The sequence below is a fragment of the Pangasianodon hypophthalmus genome, chromosome 1 (assembly GCF_027358585.1).
Source record: "Pangasianodon hypophthalmus isolate fPanHyp1 chromosome 1, fPanHyp1.pri, whole genome shotgun sequence".
Lineage (NCBI taxonomy): Eukaryota > Metazoa > Chordata > Actinopteri > Siluriformes > Pangasiidae > Pangasianodon > Pangasianodon hypophthalmus.
Window position 1 is genome coordinate 25,025,820 of NC_069710.1, and position 27,641 is coordinate 25,053,460.

At 36.5% G+C, this 27,641-nt stretch overlaps 1 long non-coding RNA gene across 2 annotated transcripts in view; it reads left to right on the top strand.

The window, feature by feature from the left end:
- The window catches only part of LOC113542358 (uncharacterized), an 84,682-nt gene that overhangs the window by 47,059 nt on the left and 9,982 nt on the right, over positions 1-27,641 (top strand). The window contains exons 3-4 of one of the 2 annotated variants that reach the window (XR_003404293.3): positions 19,371-19,427; positions 20,344-27,179. This is a non-coding gene — a long non-coding RNA (uncharacterized LOC113542358). Of the gene's footprint in view, positions 1-19,370; positions 19,428-20,343; positions 27,180-27,641 lie in introns of those variants that run through there. The other variant, XR_008301672.1, reaches the window with a different exon arrangement.

Sequence of the window (27,641 nt, forward strand, 5' to 3'; positions counted from 1 at the left end):
AATTTCAGTGCCTCTGGTAGGTGTTATAGTTCCGGTGGCTAGTTTTGATTATTTAGACATATTTTAGAGTACCATATCGGATACAGAAGCGCGAGCAAGACACCGCAGTTCCACTGAGTATCGGCGCGGCGCGAGCCCGGAGGATGAGGAAATAATATCCCGGAGAAGCCACACTCACTACACAGCGCGTCGGCTAGCGCGCGAGCTCACACTGATTTGTTCATCCCCGTTAAAGGTGCTTTCGGTCAAACTGGCGTTCCTTCTTCCTCTTCATCTTCACCTGAAGAGTTTTCATATTTGGGATGACGTTATATTCCTGAAAAGTAGGTTTGCCATGTCTGCTGATTCTGCTGCTAACACTACTGTAGCAACCGTCTCTAGGACCGGAACTAGGAAGTAGAACACAGACGAGCAGAGTGATACACACAGACCTGTCACCATAACTAATAAGAATAATAATAATGCATTTACTACTTCTGTTGGACGATATAGTGTCCCAGAAATAATTGCGATAAACGAAATTATTGTCATTTTCAGACTGTTGTATGCCACTGATATAATGTAATATAATATAATATAATATAATATAATATAATATAATATAATATAATGCAAGTACATCCTTTCAAAGAGCAATGAACTTTTTATTCTTAACAATATTCAGACATCGGAATTGGAAAGTTAAAAAAAAACAAAACAAAAAACAAACAAACAAAAAAACACCAGATTTTTAAATCAACAGTCCACAAGAGAGCGCAACGAATAAATACAAACCAAACAGTGCTGTGTTATATTGTTTGTTGTTTATTGCAAAGAACAAACCTGGCTGTTAAATAAAGTGCCTTTATTTTTAAACTAAAGTGCATAAAATTATAAAATTATAAAATCAAAAGATTTAAGCTCGGCTCTCAGGCCAATTCCAGTGTTAATTTTCACACTGTTTTCAGTCATAGTTTTTGTCTGCTGACGAAAATATCCTTTAAATTTAGTCAATATTTCGTCATGTCATATTTATTAATTTTAATCAATTTTACTCTGACTAAAATGGCATTGAATATTAGTCAACAGCATTTTAGATGATGAGAAAACGCAAGTATTAAACCAAATATTCACACATTTTATATATTAAACAAAAACATGTGAAAAATGCCCTTGTAGTGAAAACCTGATCTGCTGAAATAATGACATTACAGTGAGTACACTACTGTAATACAATATTGTGAATTCTTTATGCTTTAGCTCTTCATTGTGCGTGTTTTAGTGCTTTGTTACGGAAAGAGCGGATTCACAGCGTGACTTACCATTCTACCTAGTGCCTTACTTAACTTCAGGTTCACTTGTGCATTCACGTCATTTTGTGCAGAAGCAAGTTGTAATATTACGTTTATGTTGTGTATATGTCTGATTAATCTCATATGTGTATAGGATGTGTTTGGGTGAGTTAATTAAGCTGCTAGTAAAGCGCTTCAGTTTACCAGTGTTCATTCACTGTTCAGCTTCAACTCACACAGCTTCAGTGGGTCAATCCCCGACATTATTCACTAGGACTGAATTATTTGACACAGTAGAAGTACTCTTTCTAGATTTTTCTTCTTCAAAAAACTTTGTTAGTTGATGCTGAATAAAAATATCAAAACATGAAGAAAAAAAAAAAAAACAATAACATTGTCCCAACTTTTATGGCCTTGACATATATATATATATATATATATATATATATATATATATATATATATATATATGTCTATAGTAATACTGTATTCATGTGCTTATAGTGAAATATTTACAGAATCTTTCCTACTGCACAAGACTGTGAACTTACCAATGATGCAAATGCGTAAATAAAGGGACTTATTAAATTAAAAAAAATTAATTGAAAAAATTTGTTAGTGCATTGTTAATATCTTAACAGTATGTTTGAATAAAATTCGGTGCTAGTGCTTGTTACACATCTTAAATTCGAATACACAGTTTTTGCATTCGCATTTATATCTTAAATTTTGCATTCACATGTGCATTTATATCTTAAATTCGACGAATATTCAAAGTTGGGATTTTAATTTGACAGCCCTAGAGCAGGCAAGAGGACAAAAGCAGTGCTAATGGCTAAAATGTTGGTGACATTCGGTCTCATGTAAACAGACACGCATGTAAACACAATGGGCAATATCAAGCTCAGCAAAAATGCTCGAGCTCATGTCCGTATCTCATACGATAAGTCAATAACGTAATTATCGTGACAGGCCTAGATACAGAGAGTGAAACATTCCAGTGCGGTTGTAGGAAATATAAGCACTCCTGGAACGCTGCTCGACCAATCAGATTAATGGAGCAGAACTAACTGCTGTATTAAAATAAAATTGAATCGAATTGAACTATATACGAGTCCAATAACATATATCTGCGTAGTAATTGTGCTATAAAGATATTCTTAAAAGGTCATTATAATTTCATATCTAACCTTCCCAGACTTTGGTAATGGTCCCATTTACTTGTTTTCAGACTCAGCAGGATTCTCAGAGCTCTGGAGCTTTCCACTTCTGTTTTTCTGACACTCCTCTTTTCAAAGTAATCTATTATAAACATACATATAAACATTCTCCATAAATAACAGTAACAACAGGGTGCACCTTCAATCACAGTGTCGCGATGTTCCACAATTTCTCTATTTCTAATAGCTCAAGTGACATTTCCCTTGTTAGGTGAGCACTGTAAAAGTTTCCCAGAATGATGAGTGAGTCTGGTTTCTCTCTTTTTCGTCATTCAGTAACCACTTTTGTTCCTAAGGTACTTGGGACTGTATTGCACTGGTTTGTGTTTCCACTGGTGTGTCTTGCAGGACACAGGAGGCAAGAGATCCAAGTTAACAGTCTTTAATTAAAGGTTCAGCACAATAAACAGCACAGCCAGACCACAGGGCATTACTTGAAATAATCTTAACACTAGTGATATGTGAGGTAATTGGACAGGTATGTTTGTGGCATTAAACAATAAATAATAGACAATAATCAGATAAATATCAGCAGCTACACTAACTGACATTTATACTGATAACTGTCCATAGCAAACATGAATTGAAACAGAATTGAATTGAAGCGGAATTAGCTGTCTTTGCTGAGTCATTGCACAATCTGTTGAATAACGATATTATTACTACTAAACTGATCTATGAGATTCAAACATATACATTTATACATACTGGAAACATCACTCAACAATACTAATTGTAATAAACTCAAGTATAGTAAATGAGAGTTTGCTGAACAGTCTAGGCAAGGCACTAGGACTACTGTTGTCACTTAACAAATGAACAAACTCATGGCAACTTATTAATTACTGCTATCATATATGACATTCAATAAACAGCATTCGTTAAAGGACCTACATGCTGTTATTGACACACAACTCAACACATATCTACTTTAATGGAGCAACAGGTAAATTCAGTCCATGTGCTAGTAAGACCACGAGGTACTTGGTGCTGTCTACTCACCAGAAACCTAAATGAACTGACGTCACCCAATAACCAACACTCTAACTGGTTGTGCCTTCCCAACAACTTTATCATGGTTAGAGCTAGGAGCCTGTCACAGGGATGGGTTGTGCCCTGTTGTTGTGCCCTGCCTCTGCAAAGAAGACAATTGTTTCAGTGTGGCTGGTATCAATGGCAGGGGGTAGTGGTAATTTCTTGGTTACTTGGTTTAGACCAAGATGCAAAATGGTCATAGTCCTCCACCTTTCTTCTACACAAAGAAAACCCATAGAGGCTGGAGACATGGATGGGTGGGTGAATCCCTGCCTTATGTCCTCCTGAATGTATTCATCCATAGTGGCAGTTTATTAGATGGACAAAGGTTAGGTAGAGTGTGTAGGATTGGCCCCTGGTAGCAGGTCTATGGAACAATCCCATGGTCGATGGGGAGGTAGCCTGGTGGCACCCTGCTTGCTAAAGATGCTAGATGCTGGTACTGGTATGGACGTGGAGCCACAATAGACTTGGAGACATCAGTCTAAGCAGTTGGGTGACCAGCTGATTATCTCCGCTCTAAACCAGTCTTTGAAAGGATCATGCTTCTTGAGCCAGGGAAGTCCTAAAACAACAGAATGTCCCGGTGAGTCTATGACAAACAATAAAATGGTTTCAACATGATAAGATCCTGTTCTTAATGTGCGTAGTTTGGTTTGGTATTGTACTCTCCCAGTTCCCAGAGGTAGACCATCTAACCGTCGCACCCAAAGTGGTGGTAAACATGTTTGTATTGGTATGTGGTGGACTAGATGTTCGGCAATGAAACTGCCCATTGCCCCAGAGTCAATTAAGCCTGCAACATGGACAGAGCCATCATCCCAACTGATCTGTGTAGCAACAGTGAAAGAGTCAGCAAGGTTATATCCAGACTTTTTACACACCAACTGAGTCTTAGGCTTGGGTCTCACTGGGCAGTTTATGTGTATGTGGCTAGATACATCACAGTACAAACACAGTTCTTCTTTAATTCTTCAATTGTGTTCGTCTGGTGACAGTCATGAATAGTCCACACCCATGGGTTCTGATGTTATAGGAGGGAGATTGGGTTTTACAGATTTGGAAAGATGTGGGGGTCCTTTCCCAGAGAAGCTTGACCAGACTGACTGAGAGAGAAATCAGCTGGTTGAGGGTCATCTCTGCAGGCCAATTCTCTTTGAATTTGCTGGGAAATGGTGTGTAGGGGGAAATAACAACATTATGGCAGTATAGATTGATAAACGCAAGGACTTTTCAGCAGTGTTTGAAGAGAGAAGAATTAGGTTCTCTGATGGCAGAAGGAATGAAACTTTTTTAAATGGCTTTTAAATGGTCATCACAAGTCTGTATCTTTTGCCAGATGGGAAGGGCTGAAATATGATGTGTGCTCAGTGTGAAAGGATATTTTGAGGGATCTTTTCCAAATGTATCTTATGTACAGAGATTACACTCTTGGTAGATCATATCCAATTATTTTGTGGCCTTCTACAATGCCTTCTTATTCACAATGTTTTCTCTTGGTATGTGGGTCAGTGTTTCGGTACCAGACAGTGATGGAGGATGTCAGGATACAATGGATGATATATAACTGTAACTGTATCAGTAGCTGCAGCTTACTCTGTATCTCATCAGTTTCTGGATGAAGTAGTGACTTTATTAGGCCTTCTTGATGATAGAGATGATATTCCGGTACATGAATCTAACTTGAGTGTAGTAGATGGCTCATTTTCGGAAAGATTCAACATGGCAAAGGCAAGTGTATTGTGGATTTTTAAATTATTAAAGAAACAGAATGGAGAATAAAGTGCATTCAAATACAGTTGAAGCCAAAAGTTTACATGTACCTAAGATATTCAGTATCGGGCTTTCAAAACTTCATGTTGCCATACATTCTTTTGGCAAGTTAGGCAGTTAGGGTACCTATGTTGTTCACATCAGAGGAAATTTTAAAACAATTAGAGACAGATTTATTTCAGCTTTAATACACTATGTCAGAATTCCAGTGGTTCAAAAGTTACACCAAATTTAAATACACCAAGTTGACTGTCGCTTCAAACAGTCAGGAATATTCCAAAAATAGAAGTAATGACTTTTTGAAGGATCTGATTGGCCAGACGTTATAATTAGGAGTTAGTTGGGAGAGCTGTTTTGGCTGTAAAAGCGCCTACCTTTAGTGAAAGTGCCTTTTTGCCCTTGATACTATGGGAAAATCCAAGCAAATCAATTCAAAATGGCCAAGTTCCTGTTTGAGAAATCACAAATTCCTTTTATCACCAACACTCAGAACATTCAAGGGAATCAATAGAAACAAGAATCTTGATTCCATGTTGAAACTTCAAAAGTTATGAGCAGTTTTACAAATTTGCAAATTATAGTGACTCCTAGAGGTAAACTTAGATCAATCTTCTTGGAGATAGCTAGGATGAGGTCCTTCAGTAATGTACCAAATTACGTCAAAATGTGTCTCAAGGTTGCTGAGATACGCCCTCACTTCCTGTTTGGTGACTTCACTGTCAAATTCATTTGAGCATTATGGACTAACTGTCCATCATATAAAAAAAAAAAAAATCTGAAAAGTAACTTTTGTTCAGGTTGGTCTCTCAGTTCTGCCTTACAAATTTTATGGTTATTCAACAAAATTTGTGGTATAAAAAGCAAAAAAAAAAACCAGTTTTTGTTATAATTCAAAATGGCTAACCTCCTGTTTGAGAAATCACAAATTCTCTAGATCGCCAACGCTCAGAACTTTTAAGAGAATCAGTAGAAACAGGAATCTTGATTTGACACTGAGCAGTTCAAAACTTATGAGCAGTTATACAAATTTGCAAATTATAGCACCACCTATAGGTGACAAAGTTCTTGGAGACCCTTTTGATGAGGTCCTTCAGTTGTCTTCAAAGTTTGCTGTTGCACAGTTGCTGAGATATGCCCTCATTTCCTGTTTGGCAGCTTCACCATCAAATTCATTTGTGCGTTACAGACGAACTGACCCTTACATCAACAATCTGAGTAACAATTTTTTTTTATCAGTCTGGTCTCCCGTTCCAAATTTGGTGATTGGATAAAAAATTGTAGGAGAAGAAGCAAAAACAGCCTGTTTCTAGAAAAAAATAAAAAAAAAAATAAAAAATTCCAAATGCCTGACTTCCTGTTTGAGCAATTACAAAGTTGTTACATTCACAACATCGGCACCTTCATGGGATTAAATAGGAATAAGAATCTTGATTTAATGCTAAGTGGTTTGACTTTGACTACATAATCAGATTTGCAGTATTGTGTCTGCTGGCAAATCCAGCTTTTGTTTTACTAAGTGGCTGCACTTTATAGAAGTGTATTATTTCCTGGCACACACACACACACACACACAGTACAACAATACAATTGATAACATAATGTATTAGAGCAGTATAAGTTTGATTTTAATTTATTTGTTTTATATTTATTGTTACATGTTTAACAATAGAGTCTACAAAATGGCTGCCACAAAATGACTGTCCACAAAATGGGTCCCCTGGTTGCCCTTGGTAACAGTGGCTGAGCTAGAGAGAAAAAAAAAAATAGAAGAAATGTAACTGCAGAGTGCAACACAGGGAGTGTCCTTAGAGTGTGGCAGAGCAAAGAGTTACCTAAACACACTCTGAAGGCTTGTGGGGTGGGTTGAAGAAGATTCCACTTTTGTTTTCTTTTATAGTAGTCTATTATAAATTAAATAATATTAACAACAACAACAACAACTATTATTATTACTATTATTACCATAGACTTTATATACATTTCACTCTTTCACATTTCATTGTTCTTTTCACATTCAGGATAAAATGGTAACCTTTTTTTTAACCCAGCTCTGGATGAATGCTTATTTTCACAGTTTTCCTGCACAGAGAAAAAAAAAGGAACTGATACGGTATCTGAAATAATACAGAGACACTGAAAGACTTGAGTTTCCAAAAAGACATAAACACATTTCTGAAGCTTGCTGAAGTATCTGTGTATTACGGTTGTACTTGTTCCTTCATGAACTTTCATACATCATTCTGTTTTACACTCTGTCATATTATTTCCACTTTATGTAATCCTGTATGTCCTGCATGTACAGACCCTACTTCCTTTTCAGACAGTGTGGAAATACCTTCACATTAAAGCATTACAACTGCAGTATACATTATAGGGCAATTTATGAGTCATCAAGATTAAAGAAAGATTGAAATGTGGGATAAATCTTTTACATGGCTGTATTCAAATCTTTTTAGTTCTATATAGAATAGAGAAAGTATTCATAGTCATAAGTTATAATTTAATGTTTGACCAAACATGAAAATCAGCATCTTACAAAAGCAAAACCCAAGCCATTTCATGTACAATTGTCTAATCGTTAAGTTTATGTATTGATTGAAAAGCCATAACTGTTGCATTCTTTTAAGGACCTGAAATATAGTTAATGAATTAACAGGAAAAAAGGACCAATAACCTAACAAATAACAGAACAAACATTAACACCCTCTTGTTTTAACATTAATTTTCCCCCCTAGCTTTTCTGTGACATCTTTCAGACAGTAACAGTTGTCCTGATTCACAACCTGTCCTGATTAATCTCCAAACACATCTGAACACGGTATACAATGCTCTTGACTTGGTCCACAGAAGCTGAGTTGGGAAACACAGGTTTAATATAGAGGCTTTTGTCTTCCTCTCAGTTTCTGGCAGTAGGTCTGTGCAGACAGAAAGCATTTGCTAGAACATTTACAAATTTTCAATTTTCATAGGAAGTGTTTTTTTACTCAGCCTGTGAGTGAGTCATCTGCTGTAGTGGTGCAAAGTGGTCTTTCATACTTTTGCATGAAGAATGCTTAACTGAATTGTTATAGACATGTCAAATGAAACCTTGATGTCCTTCATTTTCTGATATTTACAGCTGTACTGAGAATATGGAGGATAAAAAACAGCACTTTGATTTCAGAGAGAGAGGCTCAACATGTGTGCTAGTAACAGGTTGAGCCTCTCTGAACTCAAAGTTCATACATTTTTTTATCCTCCATATTCTCAGTACAGCTATAAATATCAGAAAAGGACTTGAAGGAGTTCCAGTAAAAAATTCCACAATAAGAAAGTAAACTTTCAAATCCTCATAGCAGTTAATGGTGTGATAGTTTGTGTGCATTCTACAGTGTGCTACCACAGAAACAGCACTGGACCCATGAGCAAGCCCTTTTACAGCTTTTTACTTGTATTGAATACTGTCTCTCTTGTAAGTCAGTTTGGAACAAGCATACCTTGCTAGCTAGGTAATATTACCTGTGTAGAGCACCAGCATCGGAGTTATTCAACTTGTAAAAAAGCAACAGTCACCGTGTCTGTTAACAACTTTCGGTGTAAACATTATTACTATATTTCATTCTTTTTACATTTTACTCAGTCTTCAGTCCTCTCTTCAGTACTGTCTTATTCTCAACAGGGGACACACACACAAAGTTACAAACCCCCGCATACCAGCAAATTCATCCTTCAGCTTATGAATGGCAGCCGTTTATCATAAAAAAGCCTTGCCAAATAGGGCATCATTGCAACTGCAGGGAAAAGGGGGAGATGCTTGAGCATATACATGGTCTTTGCTGTCCCTTAGCATTAAAAGTAATTAATTACTAATACCAATATTCATATTTTGTCATTTCATCTATGGAAACTAGTAAATTTGAAACTGAGGTTTGCAAAGTGAAAAGTGAAACATTTGCCTATTCATAAGCAAGTCATTACAATATTCTGCTGCTCAAACAATGTCTTCTATTTACATGATTAAAGCAATAAAACCACATTCAGGAACGTTTATAAAAATGCACCTTGGCAGCAAACAGAATCAGGTGTGTTTTTAAGAGTATGTAACATGCAAAGGTTATGTAACATTTTTCTTGTTAACATGTAGATTAATTATAGTGTATGGGGTGTAAATATGACCTAAAATGCGATGTTTTGTGCATAGATTAAACACTTACTGTGTTTGGTAAGATGTATTGTGACCCCTATTCCCGATCTTATAACCTGTACGGAAATATCCTACACCTACAGAATAACGAATAGTTTAATCTAAATTAAAATCAATTTTTAAACTTAATAATTTCATTTAAGGTGTCATCAGAGCCACTTCCACATTCTTGGAGTCTTTCTCATTCTGTGTGTTTCAGTTTATTCATTCATTTATTCATCTTAAGTAATCATGTTATCCTGGTCAGAGTTTTGTTTCTTTTGAGCCATTCAGCGGTGGACTTCCTCTTGTGCTTTGCAAATATTATTTTGTCTTGGTCTTCCTCAATGTGAGTATCACATTCTGATGTTTAAGTGAATGAAGCAGTCTCCAAGGTTATTGTTAGCTGCCTTGAGCATGTGGATTTGCTCCCCTGTGATCCACGTCCTCTGATTTCATATACAAGTCTTAACATTTTGTAGATTCTGGTCTGTCTTTCTTGAAGGTGTATAGGTGTCTCCCAGCCTCCCAACAAAATCAGCACACACTCAGTATATAACACTTTACGTCTCAGGCAATGACAATAAGTCACTCAGGCATGTACTTTCTCCAGTGCTTTAGACTCAGGGGTTCTGACTTGCTTGGCTGTAGTGAGGTCTGCACCAGGCATCTCTCATATCTTGAGCCCATCTGCACACAGATCATGGGACATTAAAATATGTTAGAATGTTTATTTTAACAAATATTTGCACCCAGGGCTATGATGTGTTTCCATTCTGAAATGATGTATTTCCGGTTGTCACGTCTCAAATAGCACAGTTTACATTCGTCAGTACTGTTTTTTTCCCTTGTAACACTATCCAAATTAGAGTCTGTTGTAAAGACAGAATATTTTCAAACACAGCTGAAGAAATGTGCACTGAGCACTGTTGTGCTCCTCTCCTATAATAATAATAATAATAACAATAATAATAATAATAATTGTTATTAGGGGGCCAAGCACAGAAGGTTTATAGGCACCCTATTGGTATTATTCTATGTTTTCTTTTTCTTCTTCTTCTTCTTCTTCTGGCTAGGGTTTATATGGCAGCCTATAGAACCATCTGGTAAAAACTTGTGAAATGGGAGGGTCTAAGGAACATTCTGACCAAATTTGGGTCAAGTGCTGTCAACGATCTAGTGCCACCATTTGTCAAATGAGACCTAATTTGGAAATACATGGTAATAACTTTTGAACTGTGTGTCCAAAATTTTAAAGCCTGGCTTCCCTGGGATTCCCTGGGTCGAGACGAGTTCAAGTAGATTTTCCGCCATCTTGGATTTTGTCAAAAACAGTTTTTTCACTACTCCTCCTAAAGAATTTATCAGAGAATCAAAAGAATTTTTAATAGCCCAAAGGGTTTGCCCATAATGGGCCACCACAGCTGATGGCAAAGCCGCCAAACAGGAAGTGAGGCTGTATCTCAGCAACGACTTTGCGCACTGACACAAAACATGGTAGGACCATGACCTGAGGCTATGCAACAAATTTTGTGATAACTACTGGTCAAAAGTTACAATAACATACGAAAAAAGGCTTATATCTAACTGCCATTTTTGCTACTCCTCCAAATTTTGTCCAATCTTCACCAAATTTGGCACACATTGTCTTGACACCTGTCTAAACAATGCTGCAGCAATAGTGTAACGTAGCTGTGAATGTGTGGCTTACCGAGTCTTTTTTTGATCCCCGAAAATGCTGCTTGCAGCTTTAATTATTATTATTATTATTATAATTATTATTATTATTATTAGTAGTAGTAGTAGTAGTAGTAGTACTGATAGTATTACTAAACACACTTTTACATGCATTGGTAATATTTACCTTTATAGCATATGTGTTATCATGGTGACAAATTGCCAAAAGTGTTATTTAATTTAAGCCTATCTGTTCCAATACCTTTGCTCACCTAAAAACTGGGTGGTCAAAAAAAGGTGCCATGTTCTAGTTGTTTAACACATCTATATCTAAATATAAGGAAATGAAAGCTGAAATTCTGATCTATCGTCTTATATTCATCATTTGATCTCAAATCCAAATGTCTTTGGGTTTGGTGTCCCAATACTTTTGGGGACTGTTGTCTCACCTTTATAGTACTGAATTTATAATGAAGCACATAGCTTGAAGCTTTTCTCCAGCTTCTAGTAGGGGCATTACTAGTATTTTATACATAGTTTTACAACGTGTTTGACATTTATTTTCAGGAGCTCTTGCAGAGACCAAGTATAAAATAGCACTATTGCCATTACTGTCTTGGTTATAATGTGGAGGTGTTTGTGCAAGTAGCCCATTGAGGGCTACGAGTGACTTACTTCTGAAGCATGTTTCTCCTCCACCACAGGAAATAACCAAGAGCACCAGCAACAAGAATGCTCCCAACACCAACACCAGCTGCAAGTCCAGTGTTCTGGGCTGAGTGCCCTAGATAATGATAAAGATCTGAATCATTTTCCTGCTTTGGGGTGGGTTTAGTTATAGATTTTTCAGTTCCATTAACATCAATATAGCACGGATGGTTTAGTCAGGGGTGTCCAGTCTTACTGTGAAGGTCTAGTGTAGCAGCTGGTTTTCATTCCAACAAGCAGGAGTAACTTTGCACACCTATTCTAGGTCAAGGTTCCCGCAGACATTGACACATGGGGAAAAGGTGCAAAATTGTTTAATGGGCCTGGAACTGAATTTGAATGTTGAAATGTCCATGAGTTTTGACAATAGTTCAATTATTTTCACAACTGTATCTTTTATGCATATTGTACTGTACGTTTTATTATACACGCTATTGGGCATTTACAACCCCTGGCAATTTTATTAGGTATACATACACTATAAGGCCAAATGTATGTGGACACCTGGCCGTCACATCCATATGTCGGTCTTCACCAACACTCTTCCTTCAAAGTTATAAGCACATATAGGTGTGTTGGTCAGGTGTCCACAAACCTTTGTCCAGATACTGTATTTGATAGCTACATTTTATCAGACTGTAGCTCAGGCATGCCCTTACCTTTTGAGCAAATGTGTTTCTGCTTATAGCACTCTTTAGGGGAACTGGACATTGTGTTTGACCATACTTAATAATAAATAGTTGTTCACTGTCACTGAAATGTTATTCTATCCACAGATAGGTAGCTTAAGTAGATAAAAACTGGAAATGCATATCTAATGACTCATAAAATATCATATCAACTTCATGCCTGGATCAATTATTGTTTAGGAGGTGCTCATTATCATTAATGCTTTTTCATATAGAATAGTGGCAAAAACATGCACAGCTTATAATGTGGCACATCTTACCTGTTTCAATACTGATTTGAACTTTCTCCAGATTTGTCTGTGAGATTTTTGTTGATAAACTATCATTTTCTCAAGCCATCTGTGACAAAATATTTGCATGTCTTCTCTAGCTATGAATAAATGCTTTACATGTGTTTTACACATGAATTTTCAGTAGCTTTCACCCAGGTATTTTTGATACCTAGTTGAATACATGGACGTTGTAGTGGTTGCTTTGGCTTCTGTCATTGCCCACATCCCATATATGCCCACATATCAGCATACAAAATTATACACTGCTGTAGGTTACCTGTTAGTATGTGGGTGTATACCATACAAAGCTTTTACGTGGCCAATGTGAACTGGTAGTGTAGAAGAGCAAAACTGTTTCTAAAATGTACATTACAACAGGTGTAGTGGTATTGTACAAGAGTAATCCATAATAAAGTGTGGTGTTTTACATACTGTATATGATCAACTGGGTCTAAATGTAAGATTTTGTCTAAATAGCATAATGGGGTGCTCGACCTTCACAGCATCCATGGTGCTGGTGCTGTGCTGTGGACCATTCTCAGTACAGCAGTGACTCTGACATGGTAGTGTGTGTGGTGACCATAGTTAATATTACTGATAAAATCATGGTTATATTTTAAGGTGTTTGACTAATAAATAAATCACTGATGATATGATATTGCAAATGGATAGGCTACTCAGACACTGAAATCTCATTTGTGTTGACCAAACTTTCCTTGTTGGTGGGGTAGTACCCTCAAATGTACATGTTTTGTACCTTTAATATGTATCTTTTACCTTGAAAAGTAGTGTACTTTTAAAGATTTACTCTAAAAGGATTTATGGTCCAATTTAGGCCTGTCACGATAATTATTTTATCAACCTATCATACGATCTGGGTCCCTGGAGGTCTAGTGGTTAGGCCACAGCGCTCTCACTGCCGCAGCCTGGGTTGAATGCCCAGCCAGGGAACCAACCCCAGCCACTGCGGTTGCACAAGACAGTGCGCATCCACCTTAAAAACTGTGCGAAAGCAAATATGCAGACCAGTGATCTGCTGTGGCGACCCCTAACGGGAGCAGCTGAAAGAACAACAACAACTTATCGTATGAGATACGGACATGAGCTCGATCATTTTTGCTGAGCTCGATATTGCCCATTGTGTTTACATGCGTGTCTGTTTACATGAGACCGAATGTCACCAACATTTTAGCCATTAGCACTGCTTTTGTCCTCTTGTCTGCTCTAGGGCTGTCAAATTAAAATCCCAACTTTGAATATTCATCGAATTTAAGATAAAATGTGAATGCAAAAATCAGTTTTAAAAATATGATACAGCTTAACCACATTTCCAGGTGAAAGACACATATTAAAGGTACAAAAGATAGGTCTACGACACCAGCAACAAGGAAAGGTACAGTTCAGCACCCTTCTACTGAGAGTGTAGAAACATCCTATTCTACTTCCAGAGTTGGTTATTGGTCATAATATAATGAAGAAAAAAAATGCAGAAAAATGCAGATGTTGCCCTGCCAGAATTTGAGTGTGACAGCCCTGACATAGTGGTTTTATGAATAAGAAATAATTAAAATACTGCATCTTAACTGAGTGGACCTTTTACAATAGATAAAGGTGTGCAGCAAAACAAACCATGTAAAAGTTGGGCTAGAGTGTCTGCGGGACTCCTTCAGAACCACTCTTGGCTGTCTCTGACTGATGAAGGTGATCAAAACATGGTTTCATATAAAATATACCATCATAAGTGTACTCTATGTCCTATTAAACAAAAATTAATGTTCCCTCAGGTTATAGCTGGGCTTATGAAAAGAACACATTTTAAGTTTTGCATTTACCAGAGATTAAGTTACTGTCTAATCACTCTGGGCATAAAAAGTATATGAAAATATTAAAAACAGGTTAACAAGAAATCTCAAGGTAAATAACTAGGTGATTTTGATTAAACATAAAACTAGGTAAACAATATGCAGCTACAGTTAGGACTACAGGATCAAGAATATTTAATGGTGCATTTATTCTTATTAAACAAACAATTATTATCTTTGATAGCAAAAATTTTCCTTTACACTGAAAGTTTTCTTTAATGCAAACATACTCACAGTCAGGAGGTGCATTTGTGGGACAGTCATCTGTAAGGCAGAAAAGTTCAAAACTTGAGGAATGTGTTTTGAAAAAATTTTTTTCTATGCCAGCACCTTTTTTTGTGTGATTTAGTCTTGTAAATATTTTGTTTGTATTAGATGTCTTCAGAATGATTTTAACATTATACTCACAGGGACAGTTGATGGTTTTCTGTGGAGATAAAAATAGAAAGACAGATAAATACATTCAATCATTAAATCACATCAGTTCAGATAGTACACAGTTTGTTTACATCTTATCTCTGTTGTCTATCACATTATTACAAAGGACTTGATCTAGAAGGAATTAGCTATTCTGTTTTTACATTAGTGACATTACTGAGAAAGAAAACACAATAAGTTGTGCTGTTACTGGAAAATAATCAACGATGTGGTGATGTGATGTGTGTCATTATCCATACTGTCTAAGAGGTGATGATGATAAAACTTTATTACTCACCCCAGTAAGTTCACTCCAGTAAGTAACATTCTCATAGCAGTTCTTAAAGATGACATAACGAGGACCTCGGCTCTGAACAGTGGTATTGTTCAAACTTTCATCATTGGCCTGAACAATATCCTAAAAACATACAAATACACATACTTGTTCAAAATTTAGTTTTAAAAAAATTACAGGGCTAATATTTATTTTTGTTACATCACTACAGTGTAGTTGTTTGTGTAGTTTAGTTGCAGATAGACTTAATTTTTTTTCAGTAATTTTCCTAAATGCTAGTGTGTGATAGACTAGCGCTTACATACTAGTGTGAATTCAGGTGCATTGGGGCATCAGTTACTGGGGCAGTTATGTTTGCAGCATTTATTTTCTGACTTTCACTTCTGATAAGTGAAAGTCAAAACTTATTTTATTTCTTATTTCTTCCTAAGCAGTGGAATTGCTTAATAGAAATAACACAATGACATAATTCATGTATCATCAAAAAAGGGGGTGTGGTCAGCATCAAAAAGGAAGCTGACACCAAAAATATTGAAATAGGAAAATGACAGATGCTTTGGGTAGCTTTATTCATAATGTTAAAAAATTCATATGACATATTACACATATTTATAATGCATATATCACTGTAACAAAATAAGCATAAAGTTCAAATCATGAATATATGTTATAATTTAATCATTTTCATGATGTCCAAAATTACCAAACATGGTTCAGGAAAATTGGGACAGCCTTAAAATACAATAAATGGAGAGAGCAACAGCGAAGGGATATATGGATGCATGAATGGACACCCCACAACTATGGCTAAATGATGCATTGATCGATTTTATGTGTATTAAGTGTTGTTTTTATGAAACATCTTAATAAACAGGGGCATGATGCAAACTGAAAAATATAGAGAACTAAATGTCACTTAGGCCTATTGTTATTAGGATATTGTTTTTTAATGGCAAGAAAGCTTAGGCAATGTGGAAATGAAAAACTGTCTGAATATTTCAGAATTCGCCCTATATGTTATAATATATTAGATAATTTTACTATATAAAGTTTATTGGTAATGCATCACAGACAAGAGCAGCTAAAATAGAATATCATAATTTTGTACTAGTTGCTGCAGTGGAAGGCTATCTTTGAAATTGCTTACTAGCTAACATGCAAAGCTGCACACACTGGACATCATGACTGAACTGAACTGAACCTTACTGGAGATGCAGGAAGCCTAAACAAATATTCAGCCTCTACCCCATCCCGAGACTCAAACTACATATTTATATATTCCCCAGAATTAAATAATAAGCAAGAGAATAGTTGATACATATATATATATATATATATATATATATATATATATATATATATATATATATATATGTATGTGTATTTGTGTGTGTGTGTGTGTGTGTGTGTGCTCACATTAACACTCCAGCTGTATTCCTGAGAGACAGGTACAGTTTCATTAATATGAAACTTGGTTGTGCTGTTAAGATACTGCTCACCATAACAGGCTTGAGCTTCTGCCCCAGGAAGAAACAGCACTGACATGCAGAAGACTGGGAGAGAAAAATAAACAGTTTTAACATTAACTGTTTAAGTATGACATTACATCCACATAATAACCAAAGCCAAAAATGTATTGTACTGGAGAATACACACACACACACACACACACACACACACACACATACATATATATATATATATATATATATATATATATATATATGTGTGTGTGTGTGTGTGTGTGTGTGTGTAAAATTATATAGTTGTTTTACAGCATTTTATTTACATTTTTATGTTTTACTGCAACATATTTTACATTTTATATATATATATATATATATATATATATATATATATATATATATATATATATATATGTATATATAAAATGTAAAATATGTTGCAGTAAAACATAAAAATGTAAATAAAATGCTGTAAAACAACTGTTCAGTACTGCTGTTAAGTAAACTAAAAAAAGGTGGCGCCAGGTAACTTGCTCTGCAGCTGCTTTGCACTGCCCATTTCACATCTTCTCGTCAGGACTGTGGATGTTCTCTCACCATTCTCCCATGGCTGACTCTGTTTCTAACCCTGTTTGTGAAGTTTGCACCCCACGAAATTAAATAATCCCCAAAACTACTCTCTTCGTTTGTGCTGGTTTGGTGTTTGAGATATTAAACATTATTATTTTTTGGCTGCGTGACGTCACTCTCCATCCTACGTCATCTAAAACGTTTTTGCGGCACAAATCAGCACAGACGAATGGCATAGTTCTGGGGATTATTGTTGATTATTTAACTTCACGCAGATATCACAGATTGTTTCAAGAACTCTCTTTGTGGAGAGCGCTTTTAATTTTACCCATAAACTTATTAAATATAAATATTCCACCATTTTAACTTAGCTATAGCTAATTCCGCCTCTAATCCCCGTTACAAAACAAAAGTTACAGTCTAATAAGCCGCATGGTTTGAGGATGAGACAGGAGGGAAAAGCCTTTTACTCACAGGTCAGCCACCGCGAGCCGGGTCCCACCTCACACATCTCGCTCTGAGTCGGAGCTCTGGCGACTTTTACACACCTTTATCGACTCTATTTCCAAACAGAGTCAGGCGACAAATTCTGTTAAATTACGACAAATCTAGCGCGTTAATAACGTTAATCACTATCGAGTGAGAGAGAAGCTTCTTCTGCTCTTTCTGGTCCTCAGACTGACAGTAACGACTGACACTCACCTCTTAACCAATCACTGAACACCTAATGGCCAATCACTGTAAATCACTGTCTTAGTCCCGCCCTAATTAACTAGTTGCTTTTTTTCCAGTTAAAAATGAGTGACCCGCTTCTTCCCTGCGAGTATCCGACTACTCACCTTCCACCACTCAGAGTACAGTATTTCGTTAATGCGTAAAAGTTTAGCTTGTGATGCTGTGACGAATGACGACTTATTTCTATAAGAAATAAATTCTTTAAGGAAGAAATTATAATCGATTCTTTTCTATTCTGATAAAACTCTATTCTTTCTTTATATTCTCAGTGAAAATCTTCCTTGTTCAATTCGTAATTTGATAGGTCAATGATAATTCTGACGAAACTAATATGCACGTTGGTGTGTGACGTCATCTAGCGACCAAACATTCTAGGCATCCGGATATTTGAGCGTCCTTCAGCTGTTTTCCTTTTAAAAGAGCTGAGACTGAGAAACACCGTAAACACCGCTGGTCTGTCTTACCCACGCCCTCCGTTCATTTTAAACCCTCCTTTTTTCCTTCCTGTCTATTTCATGGCTACTTACTCTCACTGCTTCTACTTTTATTACTTCTGTAATTGCGTAATAAAATAGTTTGTGGTGCCATGGCCACAAATGACGTTCTTTAAGAAATAATTAGGCTATAAAATGTTATTTTCTATTCGGGTAAAACTCTATTCTGTTTTATTTTAAATGGCTTCCTTTATCAGATACACTGTACATACATGCAGGTGACGTCACACAAACCCGCACGTGCTGCACAGAGAGAAGCAGTGAACGCCTTTAGTGGAGTGAGGCAACGTTACTGCACATGAGTACTTTACTGTAATGGGAAAACTGCCACAAAGAGCCAGAACACAGCCTCTACAGCTACACATTTCAAGCTTATCTGTGTTTCATAATGTACTCTGAGATTTCGAGATGATGAGGTCTATCAGATGACTCTCACTTCACTATGATACTGATGTAATATGACTGAGGTTTTCTCATGCACGACTTACCTGTAGTGGGGCCTGTCATATAAAGACTGGAAACATGTCTAAAGCATCGCTCTACATGATGTACTTTATCCAAAACAACGGAACAAGCAGTGAAGCGGGACAATTTATAGGCTTCGTGGTTTAGTACAGCATCTAGTTTCACAGCAAATAATGCACATCTTTCATTTAGTCTGATAACCTGTCTAATGAGGTTTAATTATTACCATAGTGTACTAATCAGCAATGATCTTTTGTAGGCCTACAATTACTCATTTCACCACACGGCAACAGCACAACCATCAGGTGGAGTTAGTGTGAGTATTTTATTATTTCTTCCAGTAATATTAATTGCATTGAAAATACAAAGATTTTTTCTTTTTGTCACGTGATCTCTGATCTTCGATATTGCGATGCTTTACTGAAATTCATTGCTGTAAATGCGTAATCAGTTTATAGAAAACTGTCACAAAGAGCCAGAACACAGCCACTACAGCTACACATTTCAAGCTTATCTGTGTTTCATAATGTACTCTGAGATTTCGAGATGATGAGGTCTATCAGATGACATTATATCATACTGATATAATATGACTGAGGTTTTCTCATGCACGACTTACCTGTAGTGGGGCCTGTCATCTAAAGACTGGAAACATGTCTAAAGCATCGCTCTACATGATGTACAGATAATCATATATAAATACAAATACAAAATATTTGAATATACAAATTTTTTTCTTTTTGTCACGTGATCTCTGATCTTCGTTCTTGCGATGCTTTAGTGAAATTCATTGCTGTAAAAGCCTAATCAGTTTATAATCAGATATCAGCTGTCAAAAGTCAGTGATGCAGTGATGCACCTGCGCCATTGCATCATCATCAAAACAGACAAGCGCTTAATTACACTCTGTGTTTATATCATCTGTAAATTACCTAATAAAATGAAGGGAAATTTCGCCAACTTGCTGAATTACTCAGCAGTTATTTCAGCACTAGTCATAAAGAAAGCAGTGATTAGAAAAATGCAGTGAGTGAGTTTTCCTTCTGGTGATCACACAGAAACTAATGAGGATGAAACTTATTTCTCATTGTAAACTTTTTTCATTTCTCATTGTAAATTCTTTGTGGAACATGGGTTAGATGGGTGGTACTGATACGCCTGTATGCCAGTAGGCCATGAATAAAGGCTGGTATAAAGACTGTCATAGTTTCATGATCATATCTTATTTTCAGGGATAGATTATGAGACAGTGGGCCCCTGGGCACGGACACGCGAAAGGCCCCATGTCCCCCAGCTCGCTGCCTCGTTTCCTTCAGCCTCCGTGAACCTGAAAAATAATGCTGAAACGGCATCTCCTGCTCTACATTTCACACTCTCTAGAGTTCTGAGCATAGCTAAGCGACCTGTACGAAACATTGTGACTTTTTTCTGAGGGATAATATTGTACAGCTTGTTTTGAAACAGGTTTTTTTTTCCAAAAAAAAAAAAAAAAATCCTCAAAATTCAGTACCAGTTAAACTCGCCAAAGTGAGAAAAGTAGTGCATTCTGAAGAAGATGCAAAATATTGTACAAGATGTTTTGGATTAATACAGGTGTTTAACCATTTCTAAGATACTGAATTTTTTTCTGTACTACATACACTCACCATACACTGCACCTTCATGCAGTTATCTAATCAGTCAAACATGTGGCAGTATGTGGCAATGCAAAAAAAAAAAAAAATCATGCAGATATTGGTCAAGAGCTTCAGTTAACATTCACATCAAACATCAGAATCAAGAAAAAGTGTGATCTGTGTGACTTTGATCGTGGCATGGATGCTGGTGCCAGATGGGCTGGTTTGAGTTTTTCAGGAACTGCTGATCTCCTGGAAATTTAACATACAGAATAACACAGAATGGTGCGAGAAACAAAACCAGTAACTATAGGATATAGTATACTAAAGGATGTAGTATATTAACATGCTTGGCTGATTAGAAAACTGCATGAATGTTCCTAATAAAGTGGACGGTGAGTGTATATATATTATAGAATGTGCATAACATTTTATTTTTGTTGTTGCTTTATTTTATTTTTTCTAAATAGAAAATCATTCAAATTCAGTAACAGTTAAATTTCCCAAAATGAAAGGTGTAGTGCATTCTATAGAAGATAATAATATAATTATGTGTAATATTGTACAAGTTGCTTTGGAACAATGTATTAAACTATTCAGAAATAAAAAATGAACATTTATGGAGTTAATTTTGTCACTTATGGAGTAAAATTTGAAGTTTCAAATAGAATAATAAAATCCACAAGCAAAATATTAATGATCAAAATGTAAAAAATGGGTCTTAGAAGAAGACGTTCACCTTAAATCTCTATTGGTCAACTGATTTTGGAGTCAGAGGTGCTTTGAAAGTTAACCACGCCCACTCCATTAAAGGTGCGGAAGGAAAACAAACAATATGAGTACTGAATTGTTTGCAGATGCATTCATGCATATATATATCATACATCATACATTCTTCATTCCACTCAGTAGCAGTTTAAAAAGATAACTAGGTGACGAGGCTGCAGCTGGCTTCATATTCACCAGTTTCTTATTCTGATTTTTGTGTTTGCCTAATTCCAATACCATTATCTCTTCATTATAAAAATGTCTCAAAAATCAGACAATCTGACGTGAAAGCAGCAATTAAGGGGCCAAGCACTTTCTGTTCCAGAGGAGTGTCTGGGATTTTATTTAATATATTTCCTCATCCCCCTTGAAACTGATGCCTGGCTACTGCCAACATCCGAAATGTTTTAATTTACTTTAAGACTGTCTGTTTCAATACTTTTGTGTACCTAAACATTGGGTGGTCTGCCATCAAAGGAGCCAGATACTAAGTTGTTTAACACACCTAGATGTAAATATCAGGAAATGAAAGTTAAAATTCTGCTCTATTGTCTCATATAGGTTAATGGTTAAGGCTCTGGCTTGCTGAGCAGAAGGTTGGGGGTTCAATTCCTAGCACTGCTAAGCTGCCATTGTTGATCCCTTGAGCAAGGCCCTTAACCCTCTCTGTCCCAGGGGTGCTGTATTGTGACTGACCCTGTGCTCTGACTCCAACTTCCTTACAAGCTGGGATGTGTGCAGAAAAGAATTTCACTATGATGTAATCTATATGTAACAAATAAAGGATTCTTCATCTACTCATCTTTTGATCTCAAACCTAAATGTCTTCAGGGTATAGCAAAAACACAAGAATTGGCCTTGCCGTTCCAATACTTTTGAGGGAACTGTAGTTACATTTAATGTTGTGCATCATCTGCAAGACAAGTTAATTCTTGTTATCACTTATGTTATAGCAGCTATAATCAGCTATTCCCTCTCCAGTAGCTTTTGTTACTATATAAATGATAAGATATTAGAACTAGCACATTAATATAAACCTGTGATTTGTTTTACAGCGTGCACTGCTGTCAGAGCTGCTGTTACATAACAGTGCTGGGGTATAATAATCATTATTTGATGCATTTCCATTATCAATTGTGGAATTATCATTAACCACATGCCATAGGAATGAGTCAGCATGAAAGGATCATTTATTCTATGTTCACTTCATGTTGGAAGGAAAAAAACCTACATGACATAGACAGACTATAAAGCCACAAATGAACTTGTTAGCAGTATAAACAAATGAGACATGCTTCGAGGTCCTCCAGTGCAGAGGAAAGAGGAAAATGGACTGTAATTGCCTTGTCTATCCACATAGGCTTTTGTGCAATGGATGTGTTCGTGTGTGAGTTTGTGTTGGTGTGATGGAAATATGAAACATTATACCCTTATTTGACCTTGTGAGGGTGTGTGGTTACCAGACAGACAAGCAAAAGTGATATGATAGCTGATATTGGAAGTAATTATAACATTCTATAATTATACACCACTGGTTAATCATTTCAGTAGGTTTACCTGACCACACTATTTTTTTGTTTGTCCCCATTTTAACGGTTAGAGCATTTGAATCTGAAAGCTTTAATGTGCTTTGCTTTTGTTCAGTTTTTTGCTGTGACTGTTAGTGCTGTAATATTATGCATTAATTTGTAGTTTGGAAATAATGTTTTGTTTTGACTAGATAATCAGAGTTGCAGTATTGTGTCTGCTTGCAAAACCAGCTTGTGTTTTAGTAGGTAGCTGCACTTTATAGAAGTACATTATTTCCTGGCACTGGCACACACACACACACACACACACACACACACAGTACAACAATATAATTGATAACAAAATATATTACAACAGTATAAGTTTGATTTTAATTTATTTTATTTGTTTTATATTTATTGTTACATGTTTAACAATAGAGTCCACAAAATGGCTGTCCTCAAAATGGGTCCCCTGGTTGCCCTTGGTAACAGTGAGCTAGAGAGAGAGAGAGAGAGAGAGAGAGAGAGATAAAAATAGAAGAAATGGAACTGCAGAGTGCAACACAGGGAGTGTCCTTAGAGTGTGGCAGAGCACAGCCACTGAAAGACTTGAGTTTCCAAAAAGACAAACACATTTCTGAAGCTTTTTGAAGGATCTGTGGGTTACAGTTGTACTTTTACCTTCTGTGTGGACTTCTGCGTTGGCCCTAGTAGTACTGATATATTAATCCATTATCATTGTTCACCTGTTTTTTAGAAAGTAACTGCTATCTCCATCCCAGGTTTTTTTTTTTTAATCTATTATTTGACAGATGTGGATGGTATGTGTTCTCAGAAGGGTTACCTTTTTCCTCAAAGGGGCAGGTTGCTTGATCTTCACAGTTGTCCCTGCTCAAAATGATATACAAAAGTTCCCTGGGAGCCTCTGGATGAGCCTGAGTGTCATGTGCTAACTTATCTTTAGGTTAACAGTGCACTTATATGCCTAGAATCCCATCTGGCCCAGTTGATCACTTAGAGTTAATCTGAATCTCTCACTTTATCACAGCACACAAGGTATTAGTCATTCACACAAGGTATTAATCATTCGTCAACAAAGACAGAGGAAAATACAAGTTGGAAGTTGACTGATGTTTGCTTTGTGAAAGGGGTTGTACCTCCCTTTGGGCACTGAAAAGATGGAGCTCACTGGACCAGTTATACCTCCTAATTGCTTGTAACCACATTTATCTACTGTTGGCTTGAAAGGGTGTCCAGTTCTACAGTATGTGGTAAAAATGAATATGTTCATGGCCACCTTTCTAATTTTGACAACCAACACACATTTTAGAAAACAAATTCTAGCTTGCTCTTAAAAACCACTAAAGACTACCACTATGTTTGTGCAACCAGGAGGAGTGGCTAATGTCAGAGTGACATTATTTGTCATGACATAATATACTAAATTCTTATGGCTATTCATTGGTTCGCAGTTTTTTTTCCTGTCAAGCCCCCTTCTACCAACTGAAAAAAAAAAATCAGGTACTTGCCTTTCTTTTAAAGCCTGTCACAAATTGTTTTTAGCTTGCTATCTAGGTAATATTACCTGTGTAGAGCACCAGCATTGGGGTTATTCAACTTGTAAAAAAGCAACAGTCACTGTGTTAACAACTTTCTGTGAAAACATTACTATATTGCCTTCCTTTTACATTGCATTCAGTACTGAAGAGAGGACTGAAGACTGTCATATCCTCAAGAGGGGGAGGATATGACACCGTTACTGTTATGACACATATATGACACGTATGTTACTGTTCTTTTTAGATTTTACTCAGTCTTCAGTCCTCTCTTCAGTACTGACTTATTCTCAACACTGGACACACACACAAAGTTACAAACCCCCGCATACCAGCAAATTCATCCTTCAGCTTATGAATGGCAGCCGTTTATCATAAAAAAGCCTTGCCAAATAGGGCATCATTGCAATTGCAGGGAAAAGGGGGAGATGCTTGAGCATATACATGCTCTTTGCGGTCCTTTAAATTCATACTTTGTCATTTCATCAATGGAAACTAGTAAATTTGAAACTGAGGTTTTCAAAGTGAAACATTTGCCTATTCATAAGGAAATCATTACAATATTCTGCCACTCAAACAATGTCTTCTATTTACATGATTAAAGCAACAAAACCACATTCAGGAACGTAAAACGTACTTAGGAACGTAAAAGTCACCTTGGGGGCAAACAGAATCAGGTGTGTTTAAGAGTACGTAACATGCAAAGGTTATGTAACATTTTTGTTGTTAACATGTAGATTAGTGTATGGGGTGTAAATATGACTTAAAATGTGGTGTATTGTGTTTTATATGCACATACAGCAAAAGAATATAATAATCCATAAAGAAGATATTCCATCCATTAAAAACAGTATCAGCATTGTTATTGTATTACTAGTGGAATGCAAAGGAAAATACAAGAGACTGGTAAAAGGACTTTATGAAGTGCTGTCAACATTGTGCTTTCAGCCCAATTTGAGTAAAACCAAGGAGCTGATATTGGACTTTCAAAAGGTCAAATCATCCCTCTCCCCCTCACACACACACCTCTTGTATAGTTTGACCTACTTAACAATTACATAGGAGTTCAGATAACATTGATGCAGATACAGAAGGGGCCAACTGTATGCGCTGAGAAGACAGATCCTTTGGAATCTGCAGAGCATTTTTAAGGACTTTACATTATTTTCCTCACACATTATATTCTTACCATTGATCTGCTGTAACACTTTCATTTCCCCATGAGGGATTAATAAGTTCTTATGTGTTATAAGTGAGCCTAATTTACTTCCTAGTGCACAGGAATGTTAACCTTTTACATTCTGATCACATTGTGCTGGAAAATGCAAATCAGTGTAAAAACAAACCAAAGGGTATTTTCATTGTTGATTCATAACTGCATGGAAATATCAATAATGATTAACCTTTCCACTCTACAAAAAAAATCTTCACAGTTATGATATGTTGAATCTGGATTCAACCTGTATTCCAATATGTACCTGAGACACTTATTATGCTAGAGGGATATGTTAGTACTTCACTCCGAGCATGGTCTGCTGTGACTCCCTTCACAGCACAGTTTGTGTGCACACTTATAGACATAGTACAATATCTAACATTTAATAATCTATGCCTATCAGGACAGATCAGACTCTGAGACAAAAGGTAAGAGCCCAGCACAAATTTATTAGAGGATTTGGCAAAAACAACAGGTATGCAAAGACAGTAAACACAAAGATAATTACTGCAGGCTGGTGGATAACACTGGTGGAGTCACTAAACAAATGAATGAGGGAAAGGAGCACACACCTCATGTGTCCTGAAGGAGAATCGCTGGAGAAACCATAGGGAGCCGTTAGGACCATAAGGAGTTTTTCACAGATACCACTCACAGATAAGAGGTCTATTCCTAGTTAAGGCCAGACAAAGTGTGAATGTGAGGTGTGTGCTTGTATAGAGTGCTAATGAGTGTGGTGAATGGGGACAGGTGGTACTGGTTAGTACACTGGGGAGAGCGGGCACTGACTGTTGGTGACAGAGCCTGGTGTTCCTGTGACCCGAGAAGCTGATCTTGGCTGTAGGAATGTAGGAGCTCAGAGATATAAGGCAGACAGATGTCATGAATTGCTTTGTATGTGAGAAAAAAAAAGAGTTTGTATTTGATTCTCTGTGAAATGGTGAGCAAGTGTAGCTTTTGCAGTATAGGTGTAATGTGTGCTGAATATTTGTTACGAGTAAGGATTCCAGCAGCTGAATTTTGAATATGTTGAGGTTTGTACTTCACTTTAAAGGTGGCAATTCTTTACCTAGGACTATCATGCAGATTAAAAATGGTCATTTATTAAAGCTTGTAATTAAAACTATTAGTAACAATTTCTTTTTACATGTTTTTGTATGCTAGTTAGGGGTCCAAGCACCAAAGGTGCTGGAACTCTATTGTTTTTGTTTGGATTTTTCTTCTTCTTCGCCTCAGTCGCCTCAGGCTTGCTCACTAGGGATAATTCTGTCTAACATCTAGGATTGTTTGCATGTTTTTCTTTCTGTTTGCATGCTTTTTGTTTCTTATGTTCTGTAAAGCTGCTTTGAGACAATGTTCATTGTTAAAAGTGCTATACAAATAAAATTGAATTGAATTGAATTGAATTCTTCTTCTTCTGCTTCACTGAAACTGAGCCTAATTTACTCAAACAACTCTAACTCATGATTGCTTACAAGTTTTCAAACAAAACCTGAAAGGCATTGTGACACCCTCTTGGGTTTGAGTAGGGATGAAGGAACAGAAGACAAGCTTGGGACAACTCAAAAGGGGCCTTTTATACTGTCATTTGAACAGTTTGGGGTGTGGCTTATACATGGAGTTTCTCACAAACTTTAAAGCCAATGAAGCTGAAATTTTGGAGGTGCATATACAGTTGAGGTCAAAAGTTTACATACCCCTTTCAGAATCTGCAAAATGTTTATTATTTTACCAAAATAAGAGGGATCATACAAAATGCATGTTATTGTTTATTTAGTGCTAACCTGAATAAGATATTTCACATAAAAGATGTTTACATATAGTCCACAAGAGAAAATAATAGTTGAATTTATAAAAATGACC